This window comes from Lucilia sericata, unplaced genomic scaffold (genome assembly GCF_015586225.1).
Source record: "Lucilia sericata isolate MDLA Ls3-8-SP2 unplaced genomic scaffold, ASM1558622v1 Contig001626F_arrow, whole genome shotgun sequence".
NCBI lineage: Eukaryota > Metazoa > Arthropoda > Insecta > Diptera > Calliphoridae > Lucilia > Lucilia sericata.
This window is the reverse complement of record NW_023995541.1, coordinates 36,474-63,992: the sequence shown is the minus strand read 5'-3', so window position 1 is coordinate 63,992 and position 27,519 is coordinate 36,474. Positions and strand designations below refer to the sequence as shown.

Below are 27,519 nucleotides of genomic sequence, written 5' to 3'. Positions count from 1 at the left end.
GTCGATAAGAATAATGATGATGATCAATATAATCATAAAGCGAAAATTGATGATTTAAAGGAAAAAAACATAAAAAAACTAAAGATTTGTTTTGACGCCATAAAAAATGGGAATATTAGAGGAGAATTTTAAATACTCTATCGTAAATAGGGATTGAAAGAGATCAAAGATTTAATATTATGTTTTAATATTTGCCAGAGGGGTGAACATCTTTTTATAGGTATTGGGGTTTATTCTAACTTTTGATTATTATAAGAAAACCATTTTATCCATTAGTTATCATAGCTATCAACTGACTGTTACCAACAACATGCCCATCTCAATATACCTCATGTTCTCCATTAAATTTGATGAATAAGCTTTAAATAGAAAGAAAAGAAAAACACATCAAGGACTAAAGCAATCAATTAAACTATTGAAGTGTGAATATACGAAGCAAAAACTATTAGTTTTCTTCCTTTTTTTGTAGTCACTCTTATTATTTTTCTTATCTGACTTAATTTGAATTTAACTAGGGTATAAAAACATCCATTTAAAACATTGTTTTTTATACCTAACGTAGCTATAGGGAGATACATTGAAGCTAAAGTATAGCAACTGGCTTTTTAAATTGCTTTAACAATATTTGTCCGTCTGAGGGAACTAGAACAGAACTAGAACAGAACTAGAACAGAATAAGAACAGAACTAGAACAGAACAGAACTAGAACAGAACTTGAACAAAACTAAAACAGAACCTAGAACAGAACTAAAACAGAACTAGAACAGAACTAGAACAGAACTAGAACAGAACTAGAGCAGAACTAGAACAGAACTAGAACAGAACTAGAACAGAACTAGAACAGAACTAGAACAGAACTAGAACAGAACTAGAACAGAACTAGAACAGAACTAGAACAGAACTAGACAGGAACTAGAACAGAACTAGAAAGAACTAGAACAGAACTAGAACCGAACTAGAACAGAATAGAACAGAACTAGAACAGAACTAGAACAGAACTAGAACAGAACTAGAACAGAACTAGAACTAGAACTACCGAACAGAACTAGAACAGAACTAGAACAGAACTAGAACAGAACTAGAACAGAACTAGAACAGAACTAGAACAGAACTAGAACAGAACTAGAACAGAACTAGAACAGAACTAGAACAGAACTAGAACAGAACTAGAACAACTAGAACAGAACTAGAACAGAACTAGAACAGAACTAGAACAGAACTAGAACAGAACTAGAACAGAAATAGAACCAGAACTAGAACAGAACTAGAACAGAACTAGAACAGAACTAGACAAACTAGAAGAACTAGAACAACTAGAACAACTAGAACAGAACTAGAACAGAACTAGAACAGAACTAGAACAGAACTAGAACAGAACTAGGAACAGAACTAGAACAGAACTAGAACAGAACTAGAACAGACTAGAACAGAACTAGAACAGAACTAGAACAGAACTAGAACAGAACTAGAACAGAACTAGAACAGAACTAGAACAGTAACTAGAACAGAACTAGAACAGAACTAGAACTAACTAGAACTGAACTAGAACAGAACTAGAACAGAATTAGAACAGAACTAGAACAGAACTAGAACAGAACTAGAACAGAACTAGAACAGAACTAGAACAGAAATAGAACAGAACTAGACAGAATAGAACAGAACTAGAACAGAACTAGAACAGAACTAGAACAGAACTAGAACAGAACTAGAACAGAACTAGAACAGAAACTAGAACAGAACTAGAACAGAACTAGAAACAGAACTAGAACGAACTAGAACAGAACTAGAACAGAACTAGAACAGAACTAGAACAGAACTAGAACTGAACTAGAACAGAACTAGAACTGAACTAGAACTGAACTAGAACTGAACTAGAACTGAACTAGAACTGAACTAGAACTGAACTAGAACTAGACTGAACTAGAACTGAACTAGAACTGAACTAGAACAGAACTAGAACAGAACTAGAACAGAACTAGACAGAACTAGAACAGAACTAGAACAGAACTAGAACAGAAAAATTAGAACAGACTAGAACAGAACTAGAACAGAACTAGAACAGAACTAGACAGAACTAGACAGAACTAGAACAGAACTAGAACAGAACTAGAACAGAACTAGAACAGAACTAGAACAGAACTAGAACAGAACTAGAACAGAACTAGAACAGAACTAGAACAGAACTAGAACAGAACTAGAACAGAACTAGAACAGAACTAGAACAGAACTAGAACAGAACTAGAACAGAACTAGAACAGACTAGAACAGAACTAGAACAGAACTAGAACAGAACTAGAACAGAACTAGAACAGAACTAGAACAGAACTAGAACAGAACTAGAACAGAACTAGAACAGAACTAGAACAGAACTAGAACAGAACTAGAACAGAACTAGAACAGAACTAGAACAGAACTAGAACAGAACTAGAACAGAACTAGAACAGAACTAGAACAGAACTAGAACAGAACTAGAACAGAACTAGAACAGAACTAGAACAGAACTAGAACAGAACTAGAACAGAACTAGAACAGAACTAGAACAGAACTAGAACAGAACTAGAACAGAACTAGAACAGCACTAGAACTGAACTAGAACTGAACTAGAACTGAACTGGAACTGAACTAGAACTGAACTAACTAGAACTGAACTAGAACTAAACTAGAACAGAACTAGAACAGAACTAGAACTGAACTAGAACTGAACTAAAACTGAACTAGAACTGAACTAGAACTGAACTGAAGAAACTAGAACTGAACTAGAACTGAACTAGACTGAACTAGAACTAGAACTGAACTAGAACTGAACTAGAACTGAACTAGAACTGAACTAGAACTGAACTAGAACTGAACTAGAACTGAACTAGAACTGAACTAGAACTGAACTAGAACTGAACTAGAACTGAACTAGAACTGAACTAGAACTGAACTAGAACTGAACTAGAACTGAACTAGAACTGAACTAGAACTGAACTAGAACTGAACTAGAACTGAACTAGAACTGAACTAGAACTGAAACTAGAACTGAACTAGAACTGAACTAGAACTGAACTAGAATGAACTAGAACTGAACTAGAACTGAACTAAAACTGAACTAAAACTGAACTAGAACTGAACTAGAACTGAACTAGAACTGAACTAGAACTGAACTAGAATTGAACTAGAACTGAACTAGAACTGAACTAGAACTGAACTAGAACTGAACTAGAACTGAACTAGAACTGAACTAGAACTGAACTAGAACTGAACTAGAACTGAACTAGAACTGAACTAGAACTGAACTAGAACTGAACTAGAACTGAACTAGAACTGAACTAGAACTGAACTAGAACTGAACTAGAACTGAACTAGAACTGAACTAGAACTGAACTAGAACTGAACTAGAACTGAACTAGAACTGAACTAGAACTGAACTAGAACTGAACTAGAACTGAACTAGAACTGAACTAGAACTGAACTAGAACTGAACTAGAACTGAACTAGAACTGAACTAGAACTGAACTAGAATTGAACTAGAACTGAACTAGAACTGAACTAGAACTGAACTAGAACTGAACTAGAACTGAACTAGAACTGAACTAGAACTGAACTAGAACTGAACTAGAACTGAACTAGAACTGAACTAGAACTGAACTAGAATTGAACTAGAACTGAACTAGAACTGAACTAAACTGAACTAGAACTGAACTAGAACTGAACTAGAACTGAACTAAACTGAACTAGAACTGAACTAGAACTGAACTAGAACTGAACTAGAACTGAACTAGAACTGAACTAGAACTGAACTAGAACTGAACTAGAACTGAACTAGAACTGAACTAGAATTGAACTAGAACTGAACTAGAACTGAACTAGAACTGAACTAGAACTGAACTAAACTGAACTAGAATTGAACTAGAACTGAACTAGAATGAACTAGAACTGAACTAGAACTGAACTAAACTGAACTAGAACTGAACTAGAACTGAACTAGAACTGAACTAGAACTGAACTAGAACTGAACTAGAACTGAACTAGAATTGAACTAGAAGAACTAGAACTGAACTAGAACTGAACTAGAACTGAACTAGAACTGAACTAGAACTGAACTAGAACTGAACTAGAACTGAACTAGAACTGAACTAGAACTGAACTAGAACTGAACTAGAACTGAACTAGAACTGAACTAGAACTGAACTAGAACTGAACTAGAACTGAACTAGAACTGAACTAGAACTGAACTAGAACTGAACTAGAACTGAACTAGAACTGAACTAGAACTGAACTAGAACTGAACTAGAACTGAACTAGAACTGAACTAGAACTGAACTAGAACTGAACTAGAACTGAACTAGAACTGAACTAGAATGAACTAGAACTGAACTAGAACTGAACTAGAACTGAACTAGAACTGAACTAGAACTGAACTAGAACTGAACTAGAACTGAACTAGAACTGAACTAGAACTGAACTAGAACTGAACTAGAACTGAACTAGAACTGAACTAGAACTGAACTAGAACTGAACTAGAACTGAACTAGAACTGAACTAGAACTGAACTAGAACTGAACTAGAACTGAACTAGAATGAACTAGAACTGAACTAGAATGAACTAGAACTGAACTAGAACTGAACTAGAACTGAACTAGAACTGAACTAGAACTGAACTAGAACTGAACTAGAACTGAACTAGAACTGAACTAGAACTGAACTAGAACTGAACTAGAACTGAACTAGAACTGAACTAGAACTGAACTAGAACTGAACTAGAATGAACTAGAACTGAACTAGAACTGAACTAGAACTGAACTAGAACTGAACTAGAACTGAACTAGAACTGAACTAGAACTGAACTAGAACTGAACTAGAACTGAACTAGAACTGAACTAGAACTGAACTAGAACTGAACTAGAACTGAACTAGAACTGAACTAGAACTGAACTAGAACTGAACTAAAACTGAACTAAAACTGAACTAGAACTGAACTAGAACTGAACTAGAACTGAACTAAAACTGAACTAGAACTGAACTACAACTGAACTAGAACTATTAATTATAACAGAACTGGAACTGAACTAGAACACTCTAGTTCATAACTAGAACACAAAAGGTCTATAGAAACAAAATAGGAATTTCCCATAAACTGCTTTTTAATATTAAAATGTTTATCTAACTAACAAAACAACTTTTTCAATTCCTAACACCCACTAAAAGGCCTTGGTTCTATTGAATTAGACATAACTTAAAAATGCAACAACAACAAACAAAAATCATTTAATAATATTTCAATTTTTAGAACAATCCCGCATAAAACATTTCAATTTTATGCAAATCCATTGGATTAAAAAATCAAATTAAAAGCTGCAAAAAATAATAAATCACAAAATCACCATTAAAAACAAATCCATACAAAATTTCAACAAAACTTTTTAATTTTTTCTGCTTGAATAAATTAGGAACTGTTTATAACAAAGAAATGAAATAAAAAAAACAAAAATGTGGTCAATAGCTAAAGGGGTTAAAGGAAACTACATGGATTCAGAACCCCAAAAAAAGGCTAATTAACCAGCTAAATAAAAAACATGAAAGGAAAAAAAATAAAATATGTATTTTTAAACAATCATAAAGTAAACTTTAAATAGAAAAAGAAAATAAAAAATATAAATCCCTTTACAAAAAAAAACAACACAACGAGAAAAAAATAGCAACAGCTTGGCTTAAATAAACAAAAATGTTAAAATTATGTTCATAATACCAAAATAGCCTTAATTCAATGAATGTAACGTGGAGGAGGAGGTGTAGGTAGGAAGCAAACAGAGTGGGCTGGGTGGTTTGTATATTGTTCTTTTAGTTGGTTGTTCAATCTCATGTAATCCTCACGAAGAAGAGCCATAAAAACAAACAAAATTTGAAGAAACAAAAAAATACTAGAGAATATTATTTTTATTTTCACAATTGTTTAAAAATGAGGCTTAAGTACGGAAAAAAAACAATAATAAAAATATTTTTTTTTGGGTGAAAAAAATATAATAATACCGAAAGTTTATGGCAGTTGAAAACCAAGTGTTTTTTGGACTGTGTGTATGAGTTTTGTGTTAATTTAAAAAAAGAAAACAACTGCCACAAGCATTTCATGGCCTTAAACTTTTTTATAACGTTTTATATGAAGAAAAACGACGCGCTACGAAACAAATTGAAATTTTGTGCATTTTTGTAACTATGAAATAACCCAATAAACAATAATGTGCGGAAAATGATAGTTTGTTTTGTAAATACAATTTGTTTTTACTATTTAATTATAAACTCAATAATTGATATTTAAAGCATTAAGAACCAAATAGACCTCCAAGTCAAGGCGCAGAGTTCAGTTCTAGTTCTGTTCTAATTCAGTTCTAGTTCAGTTCTAGTTCTGTTCTAGTTCTGTTCTAGTTCTGTTCTAGTTCTGTTCTAGTTCTGTTCTAGTTCTGTTCTAGTTCTGTTCTAGTTCTGTCTAGTTCTGTTCTAGTTCTGTTCTAGTTCTGTTCTAGTTCTGTTCTAGTCTGTTCTAGTTCTGTTCTAGTTCTGTTCTAGTTCTGTTCTAGTTCTGTTCTAGTTCTGTTCTAGTTCTGTTCTAGTTCTGTTCTAGTTCTGTTTTAGTTCTGTTCTAGTTCTGTTCTAGTTCTGTTCTAGTTTGTTTTAGTTCTGTTCTAGTTCTGTTCTAGTTCTGTTCTAGTTCTGTTCTAGTTCTGTTTAGTTTGTTCTAGTTCTGTTCTAGTTCTGTTCTAGTTTTGTTCTAGTTCTGTTCTAGTTCTGTTCTAGTTCTGTTCTAGATCTGTTCAAGTTTTGTTCTAGTTCTGTTCTAGTTCTGTTCTAGTTCTGTCTTTCTGTTCTAGTTCTGTTCTAGTACTGTTCTAGTTCTGTTCTAGTTTTGTTCTAGTTCAGTTCTAGTTCTGTTCTAGTTCTGTTCTAGTTCTGTTCTAGTTCAGTTCTAGTTCAGTTCTAGTTCAGTTCTAGTTCAGTTCTAGTTCAGTTCTAGTTCAGTTCTAGTTCAGTTCTAGTTCAGTTCTAGTTCAGTTCTAGTTCAGTTCTAGTTCAGTTCTAGTTCAGTTCTAGTTCAGTTCTAGTTCAGTTCTAGTTCAGTTCTAGTTCAGTTCTAGTTCAGTTCTAGTTCAGTTCTAGTTCAGTTCTAGTTCAGTTCTAGTTCAGTTCTAGTTCAGTTCTAGTTCAGTTCTAGTTCAGTTCTAGTTCAGTAGTTCAGTTAGTTCAGTTCTTCTCTAGTTCAGTTCTAGTTCAGTTCTAGTTCAGTTCTAGTTCAGTCTAGTTCAGTTCTAGTTCAGTTCTAGTTCAGTTCTAGTTCAGTTCTAGTTCAGTTCTAGTTCAGTTCTAGTTCAGTTCTAGTTCAGTTCTAGTTCAGTTCTAGTTCAGTTCTAGTTCAGTTCTAGTTCAGTTCTAGTTCAGTTCTAGTCAGTGATGCCAGGAGATTTTTTTCAGAAATCCCTACGCTTATGAGAAAAAATCCCTTTTTTCCCTACACCCACTTTTTATTTTCCCTACATTTTTCCCTACACTACTTTTTCCATTTTTTCCAAGTTTATCTTAAAAAAATACAAAAATAACATAAAAACTAAAATATTAGCTGTTTTATAATATACATATATATATGTTTTTTTTGTTTAATTTTTAGGAATGAAGTTTCTAGAATTTAAATTTTTACTTTCAATTTTACATCATACAAATCTTCCAACCCTGACTCTTCAGTTAAGATTAAAAAACAAGACAATTGAGAGATTTATGGCAGTATCACGATTCGATGTTAAAATTTATTTTATGTGCCCCCAACAAAAAATTTCATAAATTTAATAATTATTTTAAATAAGGTTTACTTTTGCGTTTACTTTTTGCGGTTTACTTTTATAAATTTTCAGAACATGAAATTATTTTTTCAATCCTGAGTTACTGCATTAAGCCCCCGACTACTCTATCTATAAGGAGTCAGAATATATCGCCCTACAGGATTGGCATAATCCAAAAAAGTAGTTTCAAGAAAAAAGGGTAGAATATTTAATGACATTTAACTATTTTTTTGATAACTTTTAAACAAATCAAGGGATTTTAAAAATCCAAATTCAGATAGTTGAGTTTAATATGTTTCTCATCTAAATTGAAATTCAATTTTTAGTCTAATATTACGAAAACGTGGGTTTTAGTTTTTACGTTTACAAAAAATCGTTTCACATCGAAAATAATAGACATATTAGAAATTTGATAAATCTATATGAAAGATTTTAGTATGTCGCATGTTTTTAGACCTCAGTTCAAGAAACCCGAATTTTGGATTATGCCAGGCTTGTAGCGATATGTAGGTACACATATTGTAGAAATTACAAGCGGAATTTTTACTAACGATACACTTAAAATTGATTTCATTTTTAATTTTAAAGTTTAATACATGAAAGAGTATATTTTTAGTTGAAAAAACTATGAAATTGAAAAAATCCCTACAACTTGACAATAGTAAGAAATCTTTCCCTTTTTCCCTACACGTGAAATTTTTTAAAAAAATCCCTACAAAAAGGGAAAAATCCCTACACTTGGCATCACTGGTTCTAGTTCAGTTCTAGTTCAGTTCTAGTTCAGTTCTAGTTCAGTTCTAGTTCAGTTCTAGTTTAGTTCTAGTTCAGTTCTAGTTCAGTTCTAGTTTAGTTCTAGTTCAGTTCTGGTTCAGTTCTAGTTCAGTTCTGGTTCAGTTCTAGTTCAGTTCTAGTTCAGTTCTAGTTCAGTTCTAGTTCAGTTCTAGTTCAGTTCTAGTTCAGTTCTAGTTCAGTTCTAGTTCAGTTCTAGTTCAGTTCTAGTTCAGTTCTAGTTCAGTTCTAGTTCAGTTCTAGTTCAGTTCTAGTTCAGTTCTAGTCAGTTCTAGTTCAGTTCTAGTTCAGTTCTAGTTCAGTTCTAGTTCAGTTCTAGTTCAGTTCTAGTTCAGTTCTAGTTCAGTTCTAGTTCAGTTCTAGTTCAGTTAGTTCAGTTCAGTTCTAGTTCAGTTCTAGTTCAGTTCTAGTTCAGTTCTAGTTCAGTTCTAGTTCAGTTCTAGTTCAGTTCTAGTTCAGTTCTAGTTCAGTTCTAGTTCAGTTCTAGTTCAGTTCTAGTCAGTTCAGTTAGTTCAGTTCTAGTTCAGTTCTAGTTCAGTTCTAGTTCAGTTCTAGTTCAGTTCTAGTTCAGTTCTAGTTCAGTTAGTTCAGTTCTAGTTCAGTTTAGTTCAGTTCTAGTTCAGTTCTAGTTCAGTTCTAGTTCAGTTCTAGTTCAGTTCTAGTTCAGTTCTAGTTCAGTTTAGTTCAGTTTAAGTTCAGTTTAAGTTCAGTTCTGGTTCAACTTGTTTATTTTTTAAATTAAAATTGAACTTGATTGTAATTTTATCACAAATATAAATATTCTGTTATTTAAAAACAAAATAACTTAAAATTAAACCACCCAAAATAAAACTAAAATTTTTGCTAATTTTTTGCAAATCACCCCCACAAAACAACAAAAAACGGGATTATTATTACACACACTAAGTAAATATGTATGTACATATGTAGTGGTAAAGAAGAAACTTTAATACAATCTAAAAAAAACATATTACATAAATAAACAACAAACTAAAAAGGTTCTTCTCTCTTAAACGGTAGTGGGTGGTTGGTTGTGCGGTTTTGTAAAAGTATGTAGTAAGTAGTATATTTTACAAGTCAATGCTAAACAGAATTACAAAAGCAGCAACAATAACAATAATATGTACTTTTAGTGCAACAGTTACTTTGATAAGCAACAACAAACAAACACAATAATGAAAAGGAGAATGAAAAAAAAAGTATTGAAATGCAAATAAAGTCTGTATGTAGTGGTATTTTTATAAAATGAACACAATGTAAATGAAAACAAAGAAATAAAATAAATAAATAAAATTAAATAACAAATGAAAAATACAAAAAATAAAGAAAAACTGTTGCAAAATGGTAAATAATACTATAGAATGTATAAATAGATTGTAGAAATATAGGAATTTTAAAAAGAAAATATTTGTAAAATTATAAAATAAATCGAAATATGAACAGTCGAAGAGATAATTGTAGGAAAATTTTAACTATAACAATGGATAGGAAATTGAATATTCTTTGCAATTCAAAAAGATACCTTTGGACTTATTCTTTAGTTCACCTTATGGTTTGAAAATTACCACCTTTAGTTAGATCTATACATCTAGTACTCTCTTAAAGTTTGTTCCTTTATTTATTTTCCACACTGTATTCTCAAATAAACTTTATATTGTCAACCCTTTTTAATTGTCCTGTTACCAATTAGTAAATTATGTAAATTAAGCAAAAAAAGACAAACAACAATTAAATTTTAAATAAAACTTAACGAGTCCTATAAACAACCAGAGTTTATGACCTCTTTCAAAGTGACAAAAATATTGATTTTTCTGGTCTTCCGCAAATAAATCTGTTTAGAATATTAAGTGGTTTATTTAAGGAGATTACACATTTTTCTAAATAACAAGATTTTTAAAAGCAAATCGATAAGGAAATCATTTATTCTCCCCCCACATTTAATTATGTATCCAATATCCTTTAGCATTTCCTTCCGTTTTAACAAACTCCTAATTAAAAGCACTTATAACATTAAACAATTAACAAATATTTTGTTAATTTTAATTAAAATCAATGAACAATTTATATTACTCTTCAACTATCTCTTATTTATTAAAATAAATATTTCTTTCCAAAACTACCAGATAAACAAACAACATGTTGCACTACAGCAACAGCATATTTTTGATTTTAACAAACTTCCGTTGCTTTTTTCTTTCTCCCATAGAAAACTAAATAAAATAAAACTTTAATTTAATAGTTTCCTATAATTAAAAAGGAAACTAAAAGGATGCATTAAAGGCTTTAACAAATATATTGTATTTATAATGAGTTGTTATTTTTGTTTGTTGTTGTTGCAAATACAAAGGTGGCAAACGTGATTTTCAATTTTTATAGTTTGTTTTAACTTATGGCAAAGAGCTTCCGTTGCTTTATAATATAATCGTTTTACAAAGAAGACTAAATAATCAGACGTAAATAGTAAGCAAAAATAATTTAAGAGATTTTTTATAGTTTTTTGCTTTATCAAAAATCAAGTACAAGTTTTTGTTGGTAACTTCCGGTATATACAGGAAGTGGTATTGAAAGCTATCAAAAACAACTAAAAAATTCTTATTTATTCAATTTATTTTAAAAGGTGTTATATCATTATTGTGTTGTAAAAAAATAATTAAACATAAACTTATACATACATATAATAGTTTAGTTAAGTTAAGTTCAGGTTCAGTTCTAGTTCAATTCTAGTTCAGTTGTAGTTCAGTTCTAGTTCAGTTCTAGTTCAGTTCTAGTTCAGTTCTAGTTCAGTTCTAGTTCAGTTCTAGTTCAGTTCTAGTTCAGTTCTAGTTCAGTTCTAGTTCAGTTCTAGTTTAGTTCTAGTTCAGTTCTAGTTCAGTTCTAGTTCAGTTCTAGTTCAGTTCTAGTTCAGTTCTAGTTCAGTTCTAGTTCAGTTCTAGTTCAGTTCTAGTTCAGTTCTAGTTCAGTTCTAGTTCAGTTCTAGTTCAGTTCTAGTTCAGTTCTAGTTCAGTTCTAGTTCAGTTCTAGTTCAGTTCTAGTTCAGTTCTAGTTCAGTTCTAGTTCAGTTCTAGTTCAGTTCTAGTTCAGTTCTAGTTCAGTTCTAGTTCAGTTCTAGTTCAGTTCTAGTTCAGTTCTAGTTCAGTTCTAGTTCAGTTCTAGTTCAGTTCTAGTTCAGTTCTAGTTCAGTTCTGTTCTAGTTCAGTTCTAGTTCAGTTCTAGTTCAGTTCTGTTCTAGTTCAGTTCTAGTTCTGTTCTAGTTCAGTTCTGTTCTAGTTCAGTTCTAGTTCAGTTCTAGTTCAGTTCTAGTTCAGTTCTAGTTCAGTTCTAGTTCAGTTCTAGTTCAGTTCTAGTTCAGTTCTAGTTCAGTTCTAGTTCAGTTCTAGTTCAGCTCTAATTCAGTTCTAGTTCAGTTCTAGTTCAGTTCTAGTTCAGTTCTAGTTCAGTTCTAGTTCAGTTCTAGTTCAGTTCTAGTTCAGTTCTAGTTCAGTTCTAGTTCAGTTCTAGTTCAGTTCTAGTTCAGTTCTAGTTCAGTTCTAGTTCAGTTCTAGTTTGTTCTAGTTCAGTTCTAGTTCAGTTCTAGTTCAGTTCTAGTTCAGTTCTAGTTCAGTTCTAGTTCAGTTCTAGTTCAGTTCTAGTTCAGTTCTAGTTCAGTTCTAGTTCAGTTCTAGTTCAGTTCTAGTTCAGTTCAGTCAGTTCAGTTCTAGTTCAGTTCTAGTTCAGTTCTAGTTCAGTTCTAGTTCAGTTCTAGTTCAGTTCTATTTCAGTTCTAGTTCAGTTCTAGTTCAGTTCTAGTTCAGTTCTAGTTCAGTTCTAGTTCAGTTCTAGTTCAGTTCTAGTTCAGTTCTAGTTCAGTTCTAGTTCAGTTCTAGTTCAGTTCTAGTTCAGTTCTAGTTCAGTTCTAGTTCAGTTCTAGTTCAGTTCTAGTTCAGTTCTAGTTCAGTTCTAGTTCAGTTCTAGTTCAGTTCTAGTTCAGTTCTAGTTCAGTTCTAGTTCAGTTCTAGTTCAGTTCTAGTTCAGTTCTAGTTCGGTTCTAGTTCTAGTTCAGTTCAGTTCTAGTTCAGTTCTAGTTCAGTTCTAGTTCAGTTCTAGTTCAGTTCTAGTTCAGTTCTAGTTCAGTTCTAGTTCAGTTCTAGTTCAGTTCTAGTTCAGTTCTAGTTCAGTTCTAGTTCAGTTCTAGTTCAGTTCTAGTTCAGTTCTAGTTCAGTTCTAGTTCAGTTCTAGTTCAGTTCTAGTTCAGTTCTAGTTCAGTTCTAGTTCAGTTCTAGTTCAGTTCTAGTTCAGTTCTAGTTCAGTTCTAGTTCAGTTCTAGTTCAGTTCTAGTTCAGTTCTAGTTCAGTTCTAGTTCAGTTCTAGTTCAGTTCTAGTTCAGTTCTAGTTCAGTTCTAGTTCAGTTCTAGTTCAGTTCTAGTTCAGTTCTAGTTCAGTTCTAGTTCAGTTCTAGTTCAGTTCTAGTTCAGTTCTAGTTCTAGTTCAGTTCTAGTTCAGTTCTAGTTCAGTTCTAGTTCAGTTCTAGTTCAGTTCTAGTTCAGTTCTAGTTCAGTTCTAGTTCAGTTCTAGTTCAGTTCTAGTTCTAGTTCAGTTCTAGTTCAGTTCTAGTTCAGTTCTAGTTCAGTTCTAGTTCAGTTCTAGTTCAGTTCTAGTTCAGTTCTAGTTCAGTTCTAGTTCAGTTCTAGTTCAGTTCTAGTTCAGTTCTAGTTCAGTTCTAGTTCAGTTCTAGTTCAGTTCTAGTTCAGTTCTAGTTCAGTTCTAGTTCTTCAGTTCAGTTCTAGTTCAGTTCTAGTTCAGTTCTAGTTCAGTTCTAGTTCAGTTCTAGTTCAGTTCTAGTTCAGTTCTAGTTCAGTTCTAGTTCAGTTCTAGTTCAGTTCTAGTTCAGTTCTAGTTCAGTTCTAGTTCAGTTCTAGTTCAGTTCTAGTTCTAGTTCTGTTCTAGTTCAGTTCTAGTTCTAGTTCTGTTCTAGTTCAGTTCTAGTTCAGTTCAAATTCAGTTCTAGTTCTGTGCAAATTCAGTTTTAATTCAAAGACTATTTTATGTACAAGAGACGAATTATTAAGTTTACATTTTGCACCTTATTAAACCTTTTTGAAACCAATTCTACTTTTTCTTTAACCCTTCTTAACCCAAATAACAAAACAAAAACAACAACAAAACAATTTATTTTAATCTTTAGTTTTTATTTTATAATTAATTTTATTACTTAATCAAAGTTTTTAAATATTTGAGCATCATTCGTTATTACTTTTATAGTTTTCTTTTGCTTTGTGTTTTTCATAAATCAAGGAAATATTTCATCTTAAAATATATTTAGTCCATACTTAATCATCACTGACTTCGGGTACCCACAGCTCCTTAAAAATGTCATAGAAACTAAAGTATAAAGCAGTCGTTAGGCCACTCTTAAACAATGTCGGATACATGCCCTTATAGAAACCCATAACACCTTCCTCCCGCAAGGTAACACGAACACACTCCTTAATGTTGGCACATTTCTGATTGCGGCCAAAGGTTTTGCGTGATTCCTGGAAACCCTGCAGTTGCAAACGTTTCTAATGAAGTCTAGAGGATAAACCACCACTTTGGAAATAAACACCAGCCATACAGCCATTGACAAGGCCCCACAAAACAGGCGGTTGATGGTGATCAGCGCTGACCATATTTTTGTAAATATCGTTCAATTGGTGATAGAAACATAAAGTTGAAACCGATGAGAGGACCGATTTGTATGAGAGTGGTACCCAGACCACGGAAAATGCCATAGAATCCCTCTTTTTTCAATGATGCTGGGAACTAATTTAAAAATACTTGTTTCCTTAAGATGAGGATCCTGGCCGATAACACGAGTCCTTATGACATCAAACGGCATAGAGATGGTAGTGCCCACACAACCAGCCAAGCCGCCACTAAGAAATTTCCTTAAATGTTTGCGCTCGCGCAAGTTCTCATAGTGGCGCAATTTTAGTCCAATTTGTTCGTAAGACCAAAATTGATAATACCGTATATATAATGGTCAATAGTTGTCCAGCATTGTTGTCCCTTCCAAAGGCCAAAAGTCCCTGCTTCTTTGTATATTAAACGGGAGGCTTGCATCATCGATGTATATTTCGAGGTTGGAGGCATTTGTCTTGCACCATTAGCTAGGATAGGCGTATGTTTACACACCGGTTCCACTTGCAGTTGAAAACGTATTTTCAGTACATCGAATGGTTGTGTTAGGAATCGAGTTATAAAACCTGAGGCTGCCCCAGCAGAGGCTTGTTTCAATTGTGTTACCACGGAATTAAATTCAGGAATTTCCGGTTCCTGTTTTTTCATTTGCGGAAATGGGTACTTTAGACATTTTGTTGTTTGGTTGTTGTTTTTTTTTGTTTTTTAAATCAAGTATTGGGTATTTAAAATTAGGTTGCGTGGATTTTAATTTCTTCTTGTTACCAAACTGTTTCAAAAAAGGGGATGGGGTGTATGGGGAAAATAATCTGTAAATATAATAGATTAAGAAAAAATTAATAATTTTATGACAAATTTTTCAGTTTATCTAAGAAACTAAAGAAATTATTAGATTTTTTTCAAAACGCCTGCAGCTATTGTATTGTATCTTAATAACTTTATATTAATGTTTAACAAATATTCAGTTAATTGTTGTTTGTTGATAATTTGTCATTGAGGAGGATTAGTAACTTGTGGTCAAATAAACATGTCCCCAAAGTCAAGTCATTATAATCGCTAAATATGATGCTGCACGAAATGATAGATAATTTACAAAAGGCATGACCAAAGAATTGTGGTTTAAAACAAGTAGGAGGAAAAGGGCGGAAAAGTGGGAAAATAAATAGAAAATTTTAATTCGTTAACAATTATTCAATCATTTAATTTATTATTTGTTGGAAATTTATAACCTAGAATAGACTATAGACTAGACTATAGACTAGACTATAGACTAGATAGACTAGACTATAGACTAGACTATAGACTAGACTATAGACTAGATAGACTAGACTATAGACTAGACTATAGACTAGACTATAGACTAGACTATAGACTAGACTAGACTAGACTATAGACTAGACTATAGACTAGACTATAGACTAGACTATAGACTAGACTATAGACTAGACTATAGACTAGACTATAGACTAGACTATAGACTAGACTATAGACTAGACTATAGACTAGACTATAGACTAGACTATAGACTAGACTATAGACTAGACTATAGACTAGATAGACTAGACTATAGACTAGACTATAGACTAGACTATAGACTACTATAGACTAGACTATAGACTAGACTATAGACTAGACTATAGACTAGACTATAGACTAGACTATAGACTAGACTATAGACTAGACTATAGACTAGACTATAGACTAGACTATAGACTAGACTATAGACTAGACTATAGACTAGACTATAGACTAGACTATAGACTAGACTATAGACTATAGACTAGACTATAGACTAGACTATAGACTAGACTATAGACTAGACTATAGACTAGACTATAGACTAGACTATAGACTAGACTATAGACTAGACTATAGACTAGACTATAGACTAGACTATAGACTAGACTATAGACTAGACTATAGACTAGACTATAGACTAGACTATAGACTAGACTATAGACTAGACTATAGACTAGACTATAGACTAGACTATAGACTAGACTAGATATACTATAGACTATAGACTAGACTATAGACTAGACTATAGACTAGACTATAGACTAGACTATAGACTAGACTATAGACTAGACTATAGACTAGACTATAGACTAGACTATAGACTAGACTATAGACTACTATAGACTAGACTATAGACTAGACTATAGACTAGACTATAGACTAGACTATAGACTAGACTATAGACTAGACTATAGAATAGACTATAGACTAGACTATAGACTAGACTATAGACTAGACTATAGACTAGACTATAGACTAGACTATAGACTAGACTATAGACTAGACTATAGACTAGACTATAGACTAGACTATAGACTAGACTAGACTATAGACTAGACTATAGACTAGACTATAGACTAGACTATAGACTAGACTATAGACTAGACTACTATGACTAGACTATAGACTAGACTATAACTAGACTATAGACTAGACTATAGACTAGACTATAGACTAGACTATAGACTAGACTAGACTATAGATACTAGACTATAGACTAGACTAGACTATAGACTAGACTATAGACTATAGACTAGACTATAGACTAGACTATAGACTAGACTATAGACTAGACTATAGACTAGACTATAGACTAGACTATAGACTAGACTATAGACTAGACTATAGACTAGACTATAGACTAGACTATAGACTAGACTATAGACTAGACTATAGACTAGACTATAGACTAGACTATAGACTAGACTATAGACTAGACTATAGACTAGACTATAGACTAGACTATAGACTAGACTATAGACTAGACTATAGACTAGACTATAGACTAGACTATAGACTAGACTATAGACTAGACTATAGACTAGACTATAGACTAGACTATAGACTAGACTATAGACTAGACTATAGACTAGACTATAGACTAGACTATAGACTAGACTATAGACTAGACTATAGACTAGACTATAGACTAGACTATAGACTAGACTATAGACTAGACTATAGACTAGACTATAGACTAGATAGACTAGACTATAGACTAGACTATAGACTAGACTATAGACTAGACTATAGACTAGACTATAGACTAGGACTTATGACTAGACTATATAGACCTACGACTATAGACTAGAACGATCTAGACTAATATTGACTAGACTATAGAACTAGACTATAGACTAGACTATAGACTAGACTATAGACTAGACTATAGACTAGACTATAGACTAGACTATAGACTTAGACTATTAGACTAGACTATTAGATCTAGACTCTAGACTAGACTATAGACCTAGACTATAGACTTAGATATAGACTTAGACTATAAGACTAGACTATAGACTAGACCTATAGACTAGGACTATAGCACTAGATATAGGACTAGACTATAGACCTCGACTATAGACTCGACTATAGACCTAGACTATAGACTAGACTATAGGACTAGACTATAGACTAGACTATAGACTAGACTATAGACTAGACTATAGACTAGACTATAGAGCTAGACTATGACTAGACTACTAGACTAGACTATAGACTAGACCTAGAGATAAGCTATAGACTAGACTATAGACTAGACTATGACTAGACTATAGACTAGACTATAGACTAGACTATAGACTAGACTATAGGACTAGACTATAGACTAGACTATAGACTAGACTATAGACTAGACTATAGACTAGACTATAGACTAGACTATAGACTAGACTATAGACTAGACTATAGACTAGACTATAGACTAGACTATAGGACTAGGACTATAGACTAGACTATAGACTAGACTATAGACTAGACTATAGACTAGACATAGACTATAGACTAGACTACTAGACTAGACTATAGACAGACTATAGATAGACTATAGACTAGACATAGACTAGACTATAGACTAGACTATAGACTAGACTATAGACTAGACTATAGACTAGACTATAGACTAGACTAGACTAGACTATAGACTAGACTAGACTATAGACTAGACTTTTGAGTCGGAAGAGCCAAAAATTTACAGTTTACAAAATATGGTTTTAAAAAGAGCCACAAAATGTTGTTTATTAAAACATTACAAAAACGTTATGAATTCACTTCAAAAACATATTTTTTGTTTAATTATCTGCAAGACAATTCTGCAAGGAATCTTTCTTATAGATTTTGACTAAAAATACTTTTTGAATTTATGTGGGTTATTCGAATGCGTTTTTTAACACTTGTTATATAAAGATATAAAAGTTTATTAGAGTGGGGCGACAGTGATATCATTTAAGGGCATCTGCCATAATATAGTATAAAGTGTCATAGTTATGTATATTAATTAGGCAGCAATCGAGATAAAATTTGCATAAGTTTTTTTATATGATATATTGCGAACATCGAACCATAATTGACCAACACCAATATAAAGCGTGCAAAAAATATAAAATTATTTAAAAAAGATTAAAGTCTTCAAATAGACCAAGTTTTTAGTATTTAACTGTATCCAAACTCTCCACATTATTAATTAATTACTATATCTTAAATTTCCAAAAATATGTTTTAATTCGAAAAACACGAAAATTTCGGAATGTATGATCATGTTTTACATCTTATTTAATGGCACTTCGTAGGAGCGCTATGATACCCCATTTGTTTATAGGAACTTTTCAATTAACACTTTAAAGAATCCAACATTTTCTTACAATATTAACTTGTACATGAAACAAATTCAATGGGAGTGATAGGTTTGTGTGGCTTTAGAAAGTTTGGATCATAACTTGTTGTTTAAAGTTTCAAAAATGACTCTAAATTTTCCTTTGTTAGTTGACTTTTTACCTAACTCTTCCAATACAAATTCCAAATGGCTCAATGAGGATTTACTCTCAAATGAGTGATTGTAAGGGCAAAGAAAAGGAAATGAGCGAATAGCTAATTGTGTTGTTTTCTTTCTTTTTCATTAAAAAAGTATATGTTTTTGTTTCGCTCATGTACAGAACGATTAAGCAAAGTTAAAAAGTTGTGTATATTGTAGAAACGTTTGAGAATTGTTTTGTTAGTTTTAATACACTGCTCGTTAATCGATTCGGAAAGATTTTAAAATATATAAATATTTTTTTTACAAAATAAATAAAATATGTGTATGAAACTAAAGAGCCATAGCTCCACATCCAAAGAGCCGCATTTGGCTCGCGAGCCGTAGTTTGCCGACCCCTGGACTAGACTATAGACTAGAAAAAAAGTGTTTCATATACTTTAAGGTTATTTTAAGCCTAAATAATATTAACACAAACTCATAATACCCCAACTCCCCTTAAAGTGTTACAGCTATCTTAGGATCCTCTAAAAATTTAATTAATTGTCACTTAAACCTATTTAGAATTATTTCTTTCTGCTACCTAAAATTTCCTAGAAAATCTCATTAACATAATTTACAAGACGTATACGCAATATTTCTTAATGCTCTAATTAATTTTCATACAAAAAAACAAACACTCATACGTCTCAGTGGAATTAAGTTTGAAAATAGGAAAAAAATCAGTTTACAAAGAAATTTCACTAAAAATTCAATGTAAATATTGATACTTTGGAAAAATTGACATAAAATTTATCATCTTAGGCAGAGTATATATTAATTGAAAAAAATGAGCTTGTTGCCACACGTGTCACAAACCTTGACACTAAAAAGTTACACGTTTAGGTGAAAAGAAATTTATGCAGTGTTTTTATTTAACATTCAATGTTAATAATAATAATAAGGTTTGCAGAGAAATTGATGAAATTTTATTTTAGAAAAAATCCTTTAAAAAGTTGTTACTTTATAAATCAAACGTAAATAAGCAAATTATATGTTTGTATATTTATACATTATGTTTAATTTTTATATGTTTATGCGCTGATTTTTAATACCTACAACTGTGCTTGTGATTAATTAAAATTTCATTATAATCCCTTTTATGGTTTTAATATAAATGTAAATACTTTTGTTTCAGTTAACAACCGCGTTAATTTAACACACTTCAGTTAATTTACACTGCTTGTAAACAAAGATTTATGTGCATATGTATGTGTGCAAATGTTGATTTTATCAATGTGTTATAAATCATAGCCATTATTCAAAGGCTTTCTAAAATATAAAGGGCCTCAAAATAAAATCTCATACTTAATATTGTAACTAATAAGATATCCATAAGAACATAAAATAATTTTCTAATTTTCTTACCATCAGCCTTAAATTATGCTTTAATATTCAATATAATGTTTTTTCCATTACTTTTCATTGATAAATTTCAAATTGTTTATTCAAGTTTGCAAATCACAGACACATGCATACGCTTCATATATTATCACTAGTATTACTATCAATGCTCTATATGTGAGGCATACAACATTAAAAATAACAGCAAATATACTCCTTGTTATATCTCTCTGTCTCTTTATCACTGTTTGTTTGCTCTTGAGTTCAACATTTTGCAAAAGCATCAACATCATCATCTTTATCATGAAATATAAAAATGTCTTGAGCAAACATCAGCATACTTTTAAGCAAAACACTCTCAAACAACCCTGCAGTTCGGGGTAACTCCAATCCCAATACTTTTATCTATCATGCTTGTGCTAAGAAATTAGTTATTTAAATATTAAAGTTACTACTACTAATAAAATTCGATTCAAGAAAAATTATGAATAAAACGTATACATGGTTCTAGGATAAATCTACTGGGGTCTTGTAATGTAATTGTAATATTTGTGTGTGTAAGAATGTATTCTTAATATATAAAACTGTACTTAAACTAAATTATACTCTTAAACTAAAAAAATGCTTATGCTAACATGGAGAGCCCAACAAACTAACTACTTATTTAAAACAAATCAGACTGCTGGGGGCATATACAGCTCCATATGTATAATTATGGGCAGAAATGTTAAAGATGGCGTCGAAAAATTTAGGGATGGATTCTAACAGATCGAACACTAGCCTGTAGTCTATAGCCTAGTTTGTAGTCTATAGTCTAGTCTATAGTCTAGTCTATAGTCGTAGTCTATAGTCTAGTCTATAGTCTAGCTAGTCTAGTCTATTAGTCTAGTCTATAGTCTAGTCTATAGTCTAGTCTATAGTTCTAGTCTATAGTCTAGTCTATAGTCTAGTCTATAGTCTAGTCTATAGTCTAGTCTATGTCTAGTCTATAGTCTAGTCTATAGTCTAGTCTATAGTCTAGTCTATAGTCTAGTCTATAGTCTAGTCTATAGTCTAGTCTATAGTCTAGTCTATAGTCTAGTCTATGTCTAGTCTATAGTCTAGTCTATAGTCTAGTCTATAGTCTAGTAGTCTAGTCTAGTCTAGTCTATAGTCTAGTCTATAGTCTAGTCTATAGTCTAGTCTATAGTCTAGTCTATAGTCTAGTCTATAGTCTAGTCTATAGTCTAGTCTATAGTCTAGTCTATAGTCTAGTCTATAGTCTAGTCTATAGTCTAGTCTATAGTCTAGTCTATAGTCTAGTCTATAGTCTAGTCTATAGTCTAGTCTATAGTCTAGTCTATAGTCTAGTCTATAGTCTAGTCTATAGTCTAGTCTATAGTCTAGTCTATAGTCTAGTCTATAGTCTAGTCTATAGTCTAGTCTATAGTCTAGTCTATAGTCTAGTCTATAGTCTAGTCTATAGTCTAGTCTATAGTCTAGTCTATAGTCTAGTCTATAGTCTAGTCTATAGTCTAGTCTATAGTCTAGTCTATAGTCTAGTCTATAGTCTAGTCTATAGTCTAGTCTATAGTCTAGTCTATAGTCTAGTCTATAGTCTAGTCTATAGTCTAGTCTATAGTCTAGTCTATAGTCTAGTCTAGTCTAGTATAGTCTAGTCTATAGTCTAGTCTATAGTCTAGTCTATAGTCTAGTCTATAGTCTAGTCTATAGTCTAGTCTATAGTCTAGTCTATAGTCTAGTCCATAGTCTAGTCTATAGTCTAGTCTATAGTCTAGTCTATAGTCTAGTCTATAGTCTAGTCTATAGTCTAGTCTATAGTCTAGTCTATAGTCTAGTCTATAGTCTAGTCTATAGTCTAGTCTATAGTCTAGTCTATAGTCTAGTCTATAGTCAGTCTATAGTCTAGTCTATAGTCTAGTCTATAGTCTAGTCTATAGTCTAGTCTATAGTAGTCTATAGTCTAGTCTATAGTCTAGTCTATAGTCTAGTCTATAGTCTAGTCTATAGTCTAGTCTATAGTCTAGTCTATAGTCTAGTCTATAGTCTAGTCTATAGTCTAGTCTATAGTCTAGTCTATAGTCTAGTCTATAGTCTAGTCTATAGTCTAGTCTATAGTCTAGTCTATAGTCTAGTTATAGTCTAGTCTATAGTCTAGTCTATAGTCTAGTCTATAGTCTAGTCTATAGTCTAGTCTATAGTCTAGTCTATAGTCTAGTCTATAGTCTAGTCTATAGTCTAGTCTATAGTCTAGTCTATAGTCTAGTCTATAGTCTAGTCTATAGTCTAGTCTATAGTCTAGTCTATAGTCTAGTCTATAGTCTAGTCTATAGTCTAGTCTATAGTCTAGTCTATAGTCTAGTCTATAGTCTAGTCTATAGTCTAGTCTATAGTCTAGTCTATAGTCTAGTCTATAGTCTAGTCTATAGTCTAGTCTATAGTCTAGTCTATAGTCTAGTCTATAGTCTAGTCTATAGTCTAGTCTATAGTCTAGTCTATAGTCTAGTCTATAGTCTAGTCTATAGTCTAGTCTATAGTCTAGTCTATAGTCTAGTCTATAGTCTAGTCTATAGTCTAGTCTATAGTAGTCTATAGTCTCTAGTCTAGTCTATAGTCTAGTCTATAGTCTAGTCTATAGTCTAGTCTATAGTCAGTCTATAGTCTAGTCTATAGTCTAGTCTATACTAGTCTATAGTCTAGTCTATAGTCTAGTCAATAGTCTAGTCTATAGTCTAGTCTATAGTCTAGTCTATAGTCTAGTCTATAGTCTAGTCTATAGTCTAGTCTATAGTCTAGTCTATAGTCTAGTCTATAGTCTAGTCTATAGTCTAGTCTATAGTCTAGTCTATAGTCTAGTCTATAGTCTAGTCTATAGTCTAGTCTATAGTCTAGTCAATAGTTTAGTCAATAGTCTAGTCTATAGTCTAGTCTATAGTCTAGTCTATAGTCTAGTCTATAGTCTAGTCTATAGTCTAGTCTATAGGCTAATTTAAAGTCTTGTTTATAGTCTAGTGTTTAATTTAGTCTTTAGTCTAGTCTTTAGTCGAGTTTAGTCTAGTCTTTATACTAGTCTATAGTCCAGTCTTTAGTCTAGCCTATAAATTTTAAGTTAACCCTTCCTCAAGTGAAATGCGCAATGTTTTTCTCCATAATTTTTACATTTTTCTCTTTTTGAATTTTCATAATTACTGTTGCTATTTGCTACTGCTCTGCTGTGTAATAATAATAATAATAATAATAATCTATCTATAAGTGCTTGTTTGGCTCACTTTAAAGGTACTTGTTATAACAAAAAGTCAACAATATTTGAATGACTACAACAACGACAACGAGAACACCCCTTATGGCAAAAGACCTATAAAACAATGAAACTGAGCCCAGGCCAACAAACAGCCCTTTAGATAGATGGACAGACGGATGGACAGACAGACGCATGTCCTCATGTTTTTATATCATTAATTAACAAGTAATTATTGCCATAAACACTGACACCACAAAAAAACAACAAAGCAAAAAAAATTGTTGTTAAATAAAATTGTGTGTCAAGCATAAATTTCAATTTCAAAGAACGACCAACAAACAAGTGAAGAAAAATGTAAAAAAATTTTATATGAAATACTTGTATTTTTGAACAAACATAAAGTTGTATAAACAGCTCCTTGAGCTAAAAATTTTAAAATTTATTTACGTCTTATTCTTGGGTTTTTTTTTTTTTTTTAATTAATTTTTTTTAAAAAGGTCACGCATTATAATTTTATAAAATATTAAATTAATTGCGTAAATTATTAAAATATTTATTAAAGTTTAGCTTGAAAAATTTTGGATAATTTTATATTGCAATGGATAGGAAATAAAACTAAATTTTGAAAATTAATAAAATAATTACAATTACAATAAGCTCACCTAATCCTCTACTATAAAGACTTCATACAATTTTAAATTTGAGATCAATGGCTTAATAAAAACGACTTTTTATAGGCTTGTGATTTGTAATTTTGTCCCATTTGTAAAATACAAACTTGATCATAGTTACCTGAAAATAAAAAAACGAAGAAAATTATTATAAATTAGTATTTCTAAATCTGCAATTAAAATGAGGTTTAATTAAATCTTAATTTGCAATACGTTTGTAACCATCGATTTAGATTTTGTATTTATTTTTTCATTATAAATTAGTGCAATTGTTGCTCATTAAAATTTTATCAACTCATTTTCTTACTACTGCCTTGAAGCTGTTTCAGTTTTATTTTTAATTCTTGCAAACATTTCTCTTGAGTGTTCACTTTAGTTTGTTGAAAATAAATGTATGTATATGAAAAACAAAATTTTCACTTTAGTACAATAATTTAACTGCAAGGCCAATCATAATTTTCCATACTTAAAAAAAAGAACAGAAAAGCAAAACATCATAAGGAGGAGTTTAACTATACAAAATCCATTCAGGCAGAAATGTTTTAGCACAACAACAACAACAAAAAACGAATGAAAACAATTCAATGATGAGTATTTAAACCCACTAGGCTAATACCATGGAATGGTAAAATGATGCCGATAGCATTTAAAAAAAACTGCTGGCAGCATTAAAACTAGCAAACAGCAGCAGACACTAAAACAAAATCATTCAAATCCCAGTGAACAAGTTCTAGTTCAGTTCTAGTTCAGTTCTAGTTCAGTTCTAGTTCAGTTCCAGTTCAGTTCTAGTTCAGTTCTAGTTCAGATCTAGTTCAGTTCTAGTTCAGTTTCTAGTTCAGTTCTAGTTCAGTTCTAGTTCAGTTCTAGTTCAGTTCTAGTTCAGTTCTAGTTCAGTTCTAGTTCAGTCTAGTTCAGTTCTAGTTCAGTTCTAGTTCAGTTCTAGTTCAGTTCTAGTTCAGTTCTAGTTCAGTTCTAGTTCAGTTCTAGTTCAGTTCGAGTTCAGTTCTAGTTCAGTTCTAGTTCAGTTCTAGTTCAGTTCTAGTTCAGTTCTAGTTCAGTTCTAGTTCAGTTCTAGTTCAGTTCTAGTTCAGTTCTAGTTCAGTTCTAGTTCAGTTCTAGTTCAGTTCTAGTTCAGTTCTAGTTCAGTTCTAGTTTTCAGTTCTAGTTCAGTTCTAGTTCAGTTCTAGTTCAGTTCTAGTTCAGTTCTAGTTCAGTTCTAGTTTCAGTTCTAGTTCAGTTCTAGTTCAGTTCTAGTTCAGTCGTTCTAGTTCAGTTCTAGTTCAGTTCTAGTTCAGTTCTAGTTCAGTTCTAGTTCAGTTCTAGTTCAGTTCTAGTTCAGTTCTAGTTCAGTTCTAGTTCAGTCTAGTTCAGTTCTAGTTCAGTTCTAGTTCAGTTCTAGTTCAGTTCTAGTTCAGTTCTAGTTCATAGTTCAGTTCTAGTCAGTTCAGTTCAGTTCTAGTTCAGTTCTAGTTCAGTCTAGTCAGTTCTAGTTCAGTTCTAGTTCAGTTCTAGTTCAGTCTAGACTATAGTCTAGATAGTCTAGTCTATAGTCTAGTCTATAGTCTAGTCTATAGTCTAGTCTATAGTCTAGTCTATAGTCTAGTCTATAGTCTAGTCTATAGTCTAGTCTATAGTCTAGTCTATAGTCTAGTCTATAGTCTAGTCTATAGTCTAGTCTATAGTCTAGTCTATAGTCTAGTCTATAGTCTAGTCTATAGTCTAGTCTATAGTCTAGTCTATAGTCTAGTCTATAGTCTAGTCTATAGTCTAGTCTATAGTCTAGTCTATAGTCTAGTCTATAGTCTAGTCTATAGTCTAGTCTATAGTCTAGTCTATAGTCTAGTCTATAGTCTAGTCTATAGTCTAGTCAATAGTCTAGTCTATAGTCTAGTCTATAGTCTAGTCTATAGTCTAGTCTATAGTCTAGTCTATAGTCTAGTCTATAGTCTAGTCTATAGTCTAGTCTATAGTCTAGTCTATAGTCTAGTCTATAGTCTAGTCTATAGTCTAGTCTATAGTCTAGTCTATAGTCTAGTCTATAGTAGTCTACTAGTCAATAGTTTTAGTCAATAGTCTAGTCTATAGTCTAGTCTATAGTCTAGTCTATAGTCTAGTCTATAGTCTAGTCTAGTCTATTCTATAGGCTAATTTAAGTCTTGTTTATAGTCTAGTGTTTAATTTAGTCTTTAGTCTAGTCTTTAGTCGAGTCTTTAGGTCTAGTCTTTATACTAGTCCTATAGTCCAGTCTTTAGTCTAGCCTATAAATTTTAAGTTAACCCTTCCTCAAGTGTAAATGCGCAATGTTTTTCTCCATAATTTTTACAATTTTTCTCTTTTTGAATTTTCATAATTACTGTTGCTATTTGCTACTGCTCTGCTGTAATAATAATAATAATAATAATAATCTATCTATAAGTGCTTGTTTTGGCTCACTTTAAAGGTACTTGTTATAACAAAAAGTCAACAATATTTGAATGACTACAACAACGACAACGAGAACACCCCTTATGGCAAAAGACCTATAAAACAATGAAACTGAGCCCAGGCCAACAAACAGCCCTTTAGATAGATGGACAGACGGATGGACAGACAGACGCATGTCCTCATGTTTTTATATCATTAATTAACAAGTAATTATTGCCATAAACACTGACACCACAAAAAAACAACAAAGCAAAAAAAATTGTGTTTTAAATAAAATTGTGTGTCAAGCATAAATTTCAATTTCAAAGAACGACCAACAAACAAGTGAAGAAAAATGTAAAAAATTTTATATGAAATACTTGTATTTTGAACAAACATAAAGTTGTATAAACAGCTCCTTGAGCTAAAAATTTTAAAATTTATTTACGTCTTATTCTTGGTTTTTGTTTGTTTTTTTTTTAATTAATTTTTTTTAAAAAGGTCACGCATTATAATTTTATAAAATATTAAATTAATTGCGTAAATTATTAAAATATTTATTAAAGTTTAGCTTGAAAAATTTTGGATAATTATTATATTGCAATGGATAGGAAATAAAACTAAATTTTGAAAATTAATAAAATAATTACAATTACAATAGCTCACCTAATCCTCTACTATAAAGACTTCATACAATTTTAAATTTGAGATCAATGGCTTAATAAAAACGACTTTTTATAGGCTTGTGATTTGTAATTTTGTCCCATTTGTAAAATACAAACTTGATCATAGTTACCTGAA

At 31.7% G+C, this 27,519-nt stretch overlaps 1 pseudogene; it reads right to left on the bottom strand.

Annotated features, from left to right (window-relative positions):
• Positions 1–13,741: 13,741 nt before the first annotated feature.
• Positions 13,742–27,519, bottom strand: part of LOC119612208 — a 46,588-nt pseudogene continuing 32,810 nt past the window's right edge.